We start from the raw sequence: 12,463 nt of genomic DNA, 5'->3' as shown, positions 1-12,463 counted from the left end.
AGGAGGGAGCTTTGCTCGGGAAAGCGCAAGGGAAGGGGAAAGGCAGGGATAATTTATCCAGCCTTGTGGGAAGCCCAGAAAAGGGCCTGGAGTCCCCGTGGCGGTGAAGATGGCCCGGGAGTAGCCCCTTCCCAGCAGAGCTGAGCACTGCGGGGAGAGGGCTCTGCCTCGGCATCACCTGCCTGGCACCCTCACCTTCACCAGCTGATCCCGGGCATCCCGCAGTGCCCTCCCTGCTGCATTCGCTGGATGCCTTTGTCTCTGGAGAGCCCGCAGGTCTCACCTTTCCTGCCTCAGTCTCCCCCTTGGCTGTTCCCTGGCCCCAGCTGTCTCCAGCCCCCAGAGCCGGAGCTCCCGGGAATTTGTGCCTTGGGACCACAGATTGCTGATCCAGGTGAGAACCGAGCAATTGCCACTCGGGAGCCTTGTCCTGGGCTGCTCCTTCCCTCTGTTACCTTGGATGGAGCCCACAGCAGTTCCCTGGGCTGGGAATCCTGCGCACATTCCCTGCACCCTGCTGACACACCCCACCTCCCGTGGGCACACCTCCCATCCCAGCCTTCCCCAGACTGGGAGAACTGGGCAGCTGCTGCTGAGCTTTGCTAGTTTCTGCTCCTGAAGTGTTCCCGTGCAGAAATTTGCCCAGATTTCCCTAACCTGAGATAATAACCTGAGGAATTTCTAGTCAGGCTTCATTGGCCATGGCATTTCACTGCTCTTTCACAAATCCCTGATGTCTTCTTACCCCAAAACACAGCAGAAACAGAAAACAAATCAATCCACATAACAACAGCATGATCAGCTTTTGTCTGGCCCGGAAGAGGGGAGAGAGCAAGGGAAGAGTGGAGAGATGGAGTGATAGAGAGAGAAGGGAGAGAAAGTGCAGGGCTGAGGAGGGACAGCATTTATGGACTCGTTGGAAACCATCAATCACTGTTAGTACAAGGGGCTGTTTAGAGCTGCTGAGTATTAAATTCCAGCAGAATTTGATGAATAACAGGAGGAAAAACATTCCTGTTGTAGAGGAATAAAAACAAGAGTTCCCTCTTCCCCTTGTGCCAAACATCCCCAACCTGAGGGAAAGTCCTGGGAAAGGTTGTTCCTGAGCAAGGGGATGTGGAGCAGCCTCTTTGGGAACTGGAGAGGGGCTGCAGGGCTGAAAGGGATCTGAACTGGAACATGCAGGACCTCACTTTTCCAGCCTAAACCTCCTGGTGGTGGAATGGATAGGGAGTGGCTCATTTTGCCTTAATGATCAGCTAGCCCCTGCTAATTATTAGCAACTGGAGTGAGTCTGCTCAGATAAAATCATGTTCCTGACTCCCCAAGCCCTGCACCCTTTGGGGCTCAGAGGGGTTCTTACTGCCCAGGGGCCTCCTGCAGCTGAACCCGTCATTCCACTGTCTGGGACACACTCAGGGCTGCCCTCCTGTCTTTAAAGATCCAGCCCCCAAAAGCACAGACCCTGGTGATGGAGATTGGCATTTGTTGCTTCCCCACATCGTTCTCCAAAGCATCAGCAGCAGCATCACTCCTTAATTAGACAGGCTTGTAATGAGAGCTGAGGGCCCCAGAGGCTTGTCTGACATCACCAGGTATTGCTGTCAAGCAGACAGAGAAAAATGCACTGAGATTCAGCCAGAACATCCCTAGAACGAGGGAATTTGTCCTGAAAATGCAGGGGCTGATGCTTTGGCTTTGGCTTGTCTCCGTGCTGGGGAGGAGGGAGGGGAGCACCTGAACCCAGGCAGGTTTGGAAAACATCAAACAACAGCACAGGGGGCACTTGGGCTTCTGATGAAGAATTAATTTGGCATCAGCATAAATGTGAAATGGAAAGGCTGGTACAGCTCAGGTGACCTTTTCCCAGAGCCGTGCGGGCTGTCAGGGTGACAAATGGGACACCTGGGCGCTGGCACTAAGGGGGAGCACTCCAAGGTCACCTCGGTTTGCTAAACAAGGGGTGGCTGCACTTTGGGGGCAGAGCCTGGACCCCCAGGCTGCTGTGGGAGGTGGGAGCGAGGCAATCCCACTCTGGCCATGTCCCAGAGGACAGGCAGTGGCTATGCAGGGTTCCAGCTGGGCAGAGACCACAGCGTGGCCATGGCAACGTGAGCATGGCATGAGCATGACATGGAAGCGTGAACTTGTTCATGGTCACTCACCACCGAGCAGCAGGCTCTGACCCAGCCCCCCCTGCCCCCAGAGGTGCCAACGCTGCTGCGGGAATGGGATATCCGACACGGAACGTGTCCTGGAGGCGCTGCACCACAGAGGCCGGGCACAGAATTCCCAGCACCTGGCATGGCACCCACCGAAAGGCTGGAACTGGGAGCAGGGTCCCCCCAGGGCCCTGAGTCCCCCAGGCCCTGTCCCTGCCATGTGGCAGCAGCCCAAGGACAGCTCTGATGGGAGAATGACTCACAGGGACTCTGCTGAGGGTGTGTTTCCTATTAGGGCCGTTCAAGTCTCCACAATTAGGAATGCAGCTCAACCAGAGTGTGAATCCCTAATAGGAAACATTCCCCAGATGCACATGAGGGCCCCGAGGAAGATGCCAGCCCTGGAAAGGGCTGGGGGGCGAGAGCCGCCGGGATGGCTCCCACATGAGGCGGCATCAAAGGCGAGGCTGCAGTCCCGGGGTCTCCGTGGCCACTTCTGCCAACTTTGATCAGGGTTTGTCGTCTGACTCCCAAACAGTTTTTTCACACTTGTTTCCCAAGTGTGAAAAGCCTGAAGCCATGTTGGAAACTCTGAGACAATTTTGGATTCCTTTGCAACAAAGCCAAGGCCAGGACAATGGGACTTTGATGTTATTGACATATTGGTTCAGAGTTTCCTTGTTTCCATTTCCCAGCATTAGGCCGGAGCAGAGGGCTGCTGCCTTGCTCTGTTTAATTAGGTAATGTTTGTACAGTGCTCGGAGAATATAAAGTGCTCAGCAAGTGGAAAGCGTTATCCTTATTACTATGCCTTCCATATCCACTGGCTGTGTTTGGTGGAGCTGCAAAAAGCTTTGAAAGAAAAATAAAATAAGGTCAAGTTTATTTTATTTAAATGTAAAATGAAATTGTGGTGCTGAGCAGAAGTAATGGGCTGGCAGAGGCGGGGAGGGAAGAGCTCCGTGTGTCTCCGGAGCAGGGACAGCACAGATGGTGCCAAGCTCAGTCCCCTTGATGTTGTCCCAAGCTGTCCTGTCACTGTGTGTGGCTGGGACAAACCCTTCCCAGAGGCAGCAGAAGCCAGGGCAGCTCCCAGCCTCCCTGCTGGAATTGCCACCAGTGGAGCTCCTGGTGCCCATCACGCTTTCATCAGGTGGAGATGGAAGAGCCACGGATGGGGCGGCTGCCAGGCAGGGCCAGCTGGGCAGGACAGGGCTCCCAGCACTGGCACATCCTCCAGGCAGTTCCCTGGGTGCTGCCAGCCCACGGTGCAGCATCCCAGAGACAGGGAAATCATCCCAGTGCTGCTGATCTGCCTCCCAGTCCTGGGCACTGAGGTGCTGTGAGAGATCCTGGAGGATGCTCTGAGTAGCTGAGAACGGGACACCCCTGCAGTGCCACAGCTGTCCCCCAACCCAAAGTGATGCCAGGGATAATTCCAGCCAGGACTGCTCCACTTGGGCCCCAGGGCTGGGGCTGGCTGAGTTTTCTCAGGCTGCTGTTCCCTTTTTCCTTCCCCTGGGTGATTTCCCCTCATTGTGATTCCTCTCCTTGCTGGTGATAAAATATTTGACGAGTTGCACTGAAGGCCCAGACTCAGCAGCCCACCCCAACCCTCCCACCCCAGCCTCTCCCCCACCAAATATGTTTGTATTTTTAACATTTTTAGGCAACAATCTTAAACCGAAGCAGATGTGACAATGAATATTTATCTGCAGCATCTCAGTATGGGATTTTCTCTTAAACTCGATAAAATAAACTGCTCAGGATACAGAACAACATTTCTCCTAATATACAATACACAAGGGGCAGGAGGGGAATTAGCAGATGAACTCGGCATTAAAGCCATTTAAAATCAAAAGAGCAGCAGCATTTACATGCGAGGAGAACAGTTGGTGCTTTCAGTGAGATCCTGGCGTGTTTTCCTCCTCGTTCCTGGAGGCTTGCAAACACCAGGCAGAAAAGTTCCTGCCAGGGAGGGGCAGGTGAGCAGGGGGCTGTTCCCACGGGTGGGAGAGGCAGGAGCAGCCCCTGTGCCGAGTGGGGAGCAGCTCCCATGGGATGGGATGAGGAGCAGAGCGAGGAGGGAAAGAAGGCAAACGCTGCTCCGGTGACAAGGAGGTTGCCAGGCCCCAGTCCCACCCTCGTGTCCCTCCCTCAAGGGAGCAGCTCCCCCCTGCTGACCCCACCAGGGTTTGTTTCCATCCAGCAGGAGAGTGGCAGTCAGGGAATTGTCCCCAGTGCGCTGCTGCCATGCTCAGAGGCTGCTGGATGGACTCTGCTGGCACTGATGCACCCTGCACTGGGACTGCTGGGCTTCCAGGGCAGGACTGGACCTTCAGCATCTCCCTGTGCAGAGGAGGCCGGGATGCAGTGGGATCCCTGGGCTAGGATGAGCTCCTGTCCCACAGGGCAGCCCCACGGGACCAAGTCCTGTGCTTGCCCTGGTGCTCAGAGCCCCTTCCTCCCTACCCTGCTCATCCTCAGGGCCTGGCTTTCGGGGCTCGAAGTGAGGAGTGACTAAAACCTGCTGCAAAGCCTGGGGTGAGTGCTGGGGCCGGGCCCAGCCCTGCCGGATCCGGCGGCTGCTGGAGGCAGCGCGTGTCCCTGGAGCTGGAGGGCACTGCCAACCTTGCCACGTTGTGCTCCAAGAGCCAGGCACGTTTCTCCAACCTGCTGTCTCTGACGCAAATCCAGAACAATATGCAGATTAAAAATAACAACCACAACAAAAAGGCTCCACCACCACCCCAGAGAGCCCCACGCACACGGAGCCCTCCCCAAAGCCGGAGCGGGGAGCAGGGGGTGGGTGTGAGCCCGGGGGTCTGGAGGGGCAGCAGGAGGGCCCTGAGGGTCTGTCCTATCCTGTGTCCAGGGTCTGTCCTATCCTGTATCCAGGGTCTGTCCTATCCTGTGTCCAGGGCTGAGAGGCCACTAAAGCCCCTCGTGCTCATTCACTCCCCCACAGCTCTGCAAAGGGAGCACTTTGGAGGGGCCAGGGACACTTGTGTCACGATGGTGGCCCTCTGTGAGCAGACCCCAGCTGAGCTGAGCTGGTGACTGCAGCACCATGCACTGCATCATCTCATTTCTCCTTGGTTTAGAACCATCTACCCTCCTCCTCCTCTCCCAGAGAGGGATCTGTGTCTCTGGGTCCTGAGGGACCCCTAAATAATGAGTCAAAGGGACAAGGTCTCCTTTGGTCTGCAGAGAACATGAACTGGAGCCAAAAAGCTGCTGACTGAAAGGGTTCAGCAGCTTCCCGAGGGCAATGGTCCCAGCTGGTGGCACTGACAGTGTCAGAAATGGGATGGTGACTGTTTGAGCCTGGAGGGAGCATTTCCCATGCTGAACAGAGCCCAGGCTGCCACAGGAGATGCCTCCAGCCACCAGCACAGGCCCCTGGGCCAATGAGGGTAGTGGAAGGCTTTGGAGTCCCTTTTAAAGCACAGGGATGGTCCCCAGGCCCTGCCCCATCCTCTGCTCAGGAGGATCGTGCCCAGGCCTGTGTGGTCCTGTCTCTTGCAGCCAGCACCAGACCCCACCCCGCAGTCCCCCTGTCCTGAGCAGGGATTTTCCCTCTGTGCTTCAGTCCCCGAGCTTGGCCAGGTCAGGGCTCCCCACCTGACTCCTGAGGCAGTGAATGTTCCCTCATCCCTTATCCCTCCTCCCTCACCTCCAGAGCCTGGCCAGCTCCAGGCTCCCCTTGTGCCCTCCTGGAGGAGGAAGGCTTTGATGTCCTGAGCTGTGCCCAGAGCCCCCAGGGGAGCAGGGGGACATTCCCAGCCCAGGAGCTGCCCGGCATCCCGAGACAGGTTTTGTTCATTCCCAACCTCCACGAGAGTGGCCTGACGTGATGCTGCAGCCACAGAACATTCCTTTGTAAGGAAATAAAGTGTCAGTGCCTCAGCTGTGACATCCAAGCTCCGCTTCAGTAGCGTGCCCTGGGCAGAAAGAGGCAGCGGGTTCCTGTTTAGGTTTTCGGTTACTGTGTTTGTAAAATATTTATTTTTCTTGGTGTTTCTATCCCAGCCTTTTTAGAATCCAAATATTTGGAGGCTGGAGAAGCCGTGGCCGGGCCCAGCACTGCTCTGCTGGCTGGGCTCGGCGTGTGCCAGGCATGCTGATGGCCCTGGACCCCCCCAGCCAGCCCTCAGCATCAGACGACGTTTGAATGCAGTCTCCAGGGGTGGAGAGGGTGGTATGAGGCACTGAAAGAGCTGGGAGAGGAGAGAAAAAGGAGAAGAAAAAAGAAAAGGGAAAGAAAAAAAAAAAAAAAAAAAAGGCAAGCAAGGCAGTGGCGTATAAATGAATAAATAATAGTAATAAAAAAGATCATTGGGAAGCAAAGACATTCTTTATGGTGCATTAATGTGTTTTCTCAGCTGCTCTCTTGACTCGGCACCAGCTCTTGCAGTTCCTGTCCTCAGGACACTCGGTTGGGCGCAGGAAGGTTTGTTCTGGCTGCTCTGTCCCAATCCCCCTGGCCCTGGAGCTCCTGTCACCCACTGCCTCGTGGGGGAACACAGAGCCCCACCTGCCCCTTTCCCCATGGTCTCCGTGCCCATCACTGTGTCCTGGGACTCGGCTCCTGGGGAGAGGAGCCTCTTGCTCCAGAGCAGCCCCTCAGGTGGGAAATGTCACAGGAACCCGGGGTTTTGTCCCCTCGGTGCCCCCCAGCACTGCCTCCCCCCAGCTCTCCGAGGTTTCCCGAGCTTTCCTCCTCCCCCAGCTCCAGCAGTTCCCAGGGGAGGGATCCATCGGCAGAGCTGGTGGGACCCCAGCCCAGGAGGCAGCAGCTCTTATCAGGCGGCTGCCAGCTCTGTCACCACGCTGTGCTGAGTGACGGGCGCTCCCACCTGCTCCCGGCGCTGAGCACGGGGTGCTGCTGCTGCTGCTATAGAAACACCCAACTTCTTACACTCACCTCCTTTTTTCTTTCTCTCTTTTCTTTTTCCCTTTAGACCCTCAAAGCCGCGTCTGAATTCCCTCACGGTTCAAAGGAAGATCCGGCGGGCTCCTGAGCGCAGCCGCATCCCTGCCGAGGCTGTGGCAGGGCGTGGTGAGCCATCCCCACCTCTCCGAGGGAACTCCAGAGTCACCACCTGCTTTTCCAGGAGCGGAGCTGAGCCCCCTCTTGCTCACACCAGGACCACGGGATTTGTTCCCTGGGCTGGCACTGCTCCGTGAGCTCATCAGCTGCTCCGGCAAAGCCCCACACGGAGCTCTGGTGGGTTTATTTTGCTGGCTGCTCTCACCCAGCTGTTTATTTTCTTGAGTTTCCCCCAGGAACCCACTCCACACCTGGAATTGTGCTGATGAGTTGACTTCAAAGCTGAGCTAACTCTGCAAATCCCTTCCATGCGTGACCGTGGGGAGCAGGTGCTCCTCGCTTCCCCAGGGCTGCAGAGTCTCCCCGCAGCAGAGCAGGATCCGCCTCATTCCTCATTTGCCAAGCAGAGACACTCACATGGAAAACCAGCCTGTCCTCGAGTCACAGAATCACAAAAGTGTTTGTGTTGGAAGGGTCCTTAAAGCCCATCCAGTGCCACCCCTGCCATGGGTGCCATGACCATGCCACTGTCCCAGGCTGTTCCAAGCCCTGTCCAGCCTGGCCTTGGACACTTACAGAGATCCAGGGGCTCTGGACAGCCTAAGCCACCAAGTCTGGACTCATTTGGCATCACCATGATAGATCCAACACATCCCTTCTCATCCCTTCCTGACCTCATCGGCCTTGGCTGACAGTGGCTTGTTTTGGGATCAGTCCCTGTGGGTGCTCTGCAAACCAAACAAGCTCAGTGTACGATCCAAGGAGACATTTACTAATGGGCTTTGAGCTGAAATTCAACCCTTCCTCAAAAAAGAAAAAAATTTCCTTCAAACTAAAAGGTTCTGAGCAAACCTGACTTGAGAGTCATTTAATACCCTGTCAGCTTCCCTTCCCACTGCTGCTGGCTCTGGTGAGGCGAGCCGTGTCCCTGGGACCGGGGTCCTGCTCTCCTGTGCCTGCTAGGAAGGTGCAAACAAATCCTGAAGTGCAGATGCCAGAGTCACTGACCCAGACAGATCCTTCTGGAGCCCGGCTGTGGCTCGAGCCTCAGTGGAAGGCCAGGACAGGTCATTTCCCAATTCCCCCACTTTGATTCCCATTGTCTCTGCTGTGATTCCACTTCCCACAGAGCAGCCCAGCACTGCTGCATTCCGGAGGCATTTCAGAGTCCTGGGGGTGTTGGTCTGGGCGAGTGGCACAAATGGTGATGCCATCAAAGCAGGACAGACTTTCCAGCTGTGACACCTGTAAGAGTCAGGTCAGCCATGTTTCTCCTCCCCCACAGCTCAGGAGCAACCATTTTCTTTTCTTTTCTTTTCTTTTCTTTTCTTTTCTTTTCTTTTCTTTTCTTTTCTTTTCTTTTCTTTTCTTTTCTTTTCTTTTCTTTTCTTTTCTTTTCTTTTCTTTTCTTTTCTTTTCTTTTCTTTTCTTTTCTTTTCTTCTCTTCTCTTCTCTTCTCTTCTCTTCTCTTCTCTTCCTTTCCCCTTCCCTTTCCCCTTCCCTTTCCCCTTCCCTTTCCCCTTCCCTTTCCCCTTCCCTTTCCCCTTCCCTTTCCCCTTCCCTTTCCCCTTCCCTTTCCCCTTCCCTTTCCCCTTCCCTTTCCCCTTCCCTTTCCCCTTCCCTTTCCCCTTCCCTTTCCCCTTCCCTTTCCCCTTCCCTTTCCCCTTCCCTTTCCCCTTCCCTTCCCTTCCCTTCCCTTCCCTTCCCTTCCCTTCCCTTCCCTTCCCTTCCCTTCCCTTCCCTTCCCTTCCCTTCCCTTCCCTTCCCTTCCCTTCCCTTCCCTTCCCTTCCCTTCCCTTCCCTTCCCTCTCCTCCCCGTTCCCGGCTCTCCTTAGCCGCGCTCTCCCCCTGGCGGCAGGTCTCGGTACTGCCCGTCCCCGGTGCCGCCGCCCCGCCCCAGCCCCCCGGTCTCGGTGCCCCCGGGCTCATCCCTCCCTCTCCCCCCGGGACTTCTCCATCACCATTCCCATCTCCCGAACCTCCTGGGATCTCCTCCCGCAGGAGAAGCGGCCCGGAGCGACCCCCGGCCCGGAGGGGACACCTGACCCCGCTCCTGCAATCTCCGCTCTTTCCAAGCGCACGGAGCCCCCACGAGTGACTGCCAGTGATGGAGATGCAGCCCCCCAGGGTTGTGTGAGACCCCCACTGCCCCCGGCCATGAAACTGCTGGCCTCCTTGGAACACCCTCCCTGGAGACTGAGGGAAGGGAAAGGAGAGGGAGATGGAAACAGAACGAATTAAACCCCCTGCTTTAAATGATGGAAAATATCCCAGCAGTGTTCCCTTTCAAGCCTTATTTTGCTATTCAGGAGCTTGAAAGGCACCGAGCTCCCAGGCCCTCGCAGAGCAAGCACAGATTTCACATTATAAAATATGAATATCCTGGTTTATGAATAAACTTGGGTTTGCTGCTCAATCCAAGCCTCCTCGCAACCTCCTCGGTTTCTGTCTGGGGTGATTGGGCGTGGGGTGTCCCAGGTGTGGGGTCGGCAGGGGAGGAGGGGATGGGAACCAGCAGGGAGCAGCTGGAGACACCGACCCCCTCCCCTCCTGGGGCTGCGGGGGGTGGAGGCGCTGCTGGGCTCTGGGGTGATGCCAAGGCTGGGACATGTCCCAGATCAGCGCTGGGAGCCGTCCCCAGAGCTCAGGAGCGTGTCTGGGGGGAGATGCTCAGGGCTCTCAGCGGCTGCTGGAGCACCAGCCGTCGGGACAGCAAGTGGAGAGATCCAAAACCTGCACCCGAGTCTGCCGAGGGCCCCGTGTCCCGACAGAGGGAGGAGGAACGAGCGTGGAAGGAGAAAGTCTGGGCTCCCCCTCGCCGGGGGGGACAAAGGCAGCGGGGCCGTGGCAGGGATGTGACAGAGGGATCCCCCCGGCTCCACCGAGGCACCGGGGCTCCCCTGCTCACCTGCTTTTCCACACCTGGGGAGGAGAAGGGGATGTCACGGGCATCCCCCAGGCTCTGGGCACAAACCCAGGGCACGGACCCCCGGCAGAGCCCCCTCCCCTGGCCCCGCTGCCCCCCGAGCTGGGCTGGCGAGGGACGGACCCGCACCGGGAGCATTGAAGACTTCAGAAGCGCTTTGGAGGAAAAGGAAGGAAGGACAAAGAGAAGCTGGGAAGAGGCCATGCCTGGTCCCCTGATGCACTTCAAGAGAAAACAGTCTAGACTTTTTATTTTTTCTTTCCCAGACCCTGTTTTCCATTTCAAATCAGCCCTGACATTTTGGTTATCTTTTCTTTTAATAAGCCAGGTTTGGTCTGTTAGAATCCATTCATCTGTGCGGCACAGGCAGGTTCAAAGACAAATAATAGCTGGGGGCGAGGGAGCTCGCCGGTGTCTCAGTGCCACCAGGCTGCCCTGAGACAGAGGCCAGGGGAGCACAGGACTGCCAGCACCCATCACCCTGCTGACAAGGACCTGCGAGCCCCGGGGGACACGAGGCTCTCTCAAGCTCCTCTCCACAGCCTTCACTCTCCCGCGGGAGGTTTTGGCATGGGGAAAATCCCCTTGTCACAGCCGGGGACCGCTCCTGGAGAAGGGTGCAGGGAATCAGCTGCGGACTTGGGGATCCTTGAGCCTCCCTCACCCCTCCTCGCTGCCGGAGCACAGCCGCTCTCCGGAGCTCTCCCACTCTCTGGGGCAGTGCCAGGGGATTTCCAGCTCCTCCCGCCTGACCCCGGCGCGGTCCCTTTGGCGATGTCGGGAGAGCTTCCCAGAATCCCTGCCCAGGAGCCCTTCCCTGCTGGCAGAGCCTCTGCCCGGCCCCAGCCCCTCATCCCGCAGAGGCTGCAGAGGGGGGAAGGCAGATGGAGCTCTGCAGGAGAAGGCGGCTTGAAGGAGGAAAATAACAACCAGAAACACGGAGAAAGGGATGAAATGTTACAGAAAAGTTGGCCTGAGGGAAATAAGGGAGCTAAAAATAACCCGCCAAAGGCTGCGATGGGAGCGAGAGGAAAACTGCCGATCCCGAGGAGAAACGGGGTTACCCTGCAGCTGCCCCCTGAGCTACCCCCAGCTCCCGCTGAGCCCCCCAGCTTCCCGGGGGTGTCCCCTGGGGCAGAGACCTCCAACAGGGTCCCTGAGCCGGGCCAGGAGCGGGGCTCATCCCACGGGAACCGGGCGGGTGCCAGCCCAGCCCAGCCCAGCCCTGCGAGCCCTCGCCTTGATTACATTTCTGTTTCCTCCCCGAGCCGAGCACAGGAAGCTGCTTTGCCATCCGTTTACCCAGGGACTTCACTGGTATTTAATAAACTCGATTAAGCAAGCGCCTTAATTTGCTTTGGTAATGAAAACATAATTGTTTCTGCAGCTCCAGTGCGGGGACTCTCCACGGCGAGTGGCGGGTGCAGGCAGTGGGATAATCAAGCAGAAGAGCCCGGAGCTGGGGAAGTTGCTGGTTCTCCCCTGAGAAAACAAGGTTTTCACCTCGGCAGGGCACGGCTGGGGAAGGGCAGGGGGAAAAGCTGCTGCCGTGGGGGGCTGGGCTGGGTGGATTCAGGGCCATCCTGCCACCCTCGTTCAGTCCTTCCCCACAAAACACACACCACACACCTCCTGTGGCTTTTCCTGCTCCACTCACCTCGCAGCTCATCTGCAGCCACAGCAGGATGCACCATCCCACACGGGGTGATCCCATGGGATGCACACATCCCATACACTGTGATCCCATGGGATGCACCATCCCACACGGGGTGATCCCATGGGATGCACACATCCCATACACTGTGATCCCATGCAGGGATGCACACATCCCACACGGGGTGATCCCATGCAGGGATGCACACATCCCACACGGGGTGATCCCATGGGATGCACACATCCCACACGGGGTGATCCCATGGGATGCACACATCCCACACAGGGTGATCCCATGCAGGGATGCAGGTGTGATAAAACTGGTGTGATAAGGCAGGGGCTCACCTTGGACCTGCTCAGGCGCTCGTGCACAGCTGTGCCAGGCCATGGAAAACACAGAATTCTGTCCACAGATGTGTGTGCAGCCCTCAGCACTCGACATGTGGTCCCTCCCAGTCCATTTGGGACTGTGTGAACAGGGCATACCAGTGCCCAGAGACACGTGCCACAGCAGCCTGGGCACAAATAAATGGGAAAACAGAAGTTCCTTGTCATGGCAAGCCCCGAAATGAGCAGCCAGGTGCAGCCTGTGCAGTCGGTGTGACACGGGAGGTCCCTGCAGGGACCAACCAGCACAACCCTGCAGGGTTTGTACACTTAGTGTGAGAT

This window comes from Cyanistes caeruleus, chromosome 14 (genome assembly GCF_971803275.1).
Source record: "Cyanistes caeruleus chromosome 14, bCyaCae1.hap1.1, whole genome shotgun sequence".
Lineage (NCBI taxonomy): Eukaryota > Metazoa > Chordata > Aves > Passeriformes > Paridae > Cyanistes > Cyanistes caeruleus.
The sequence above is the reverse complement of the archived record's forward strand: the minus strand, read 5'-3'. Positions refer to the sequence as shown.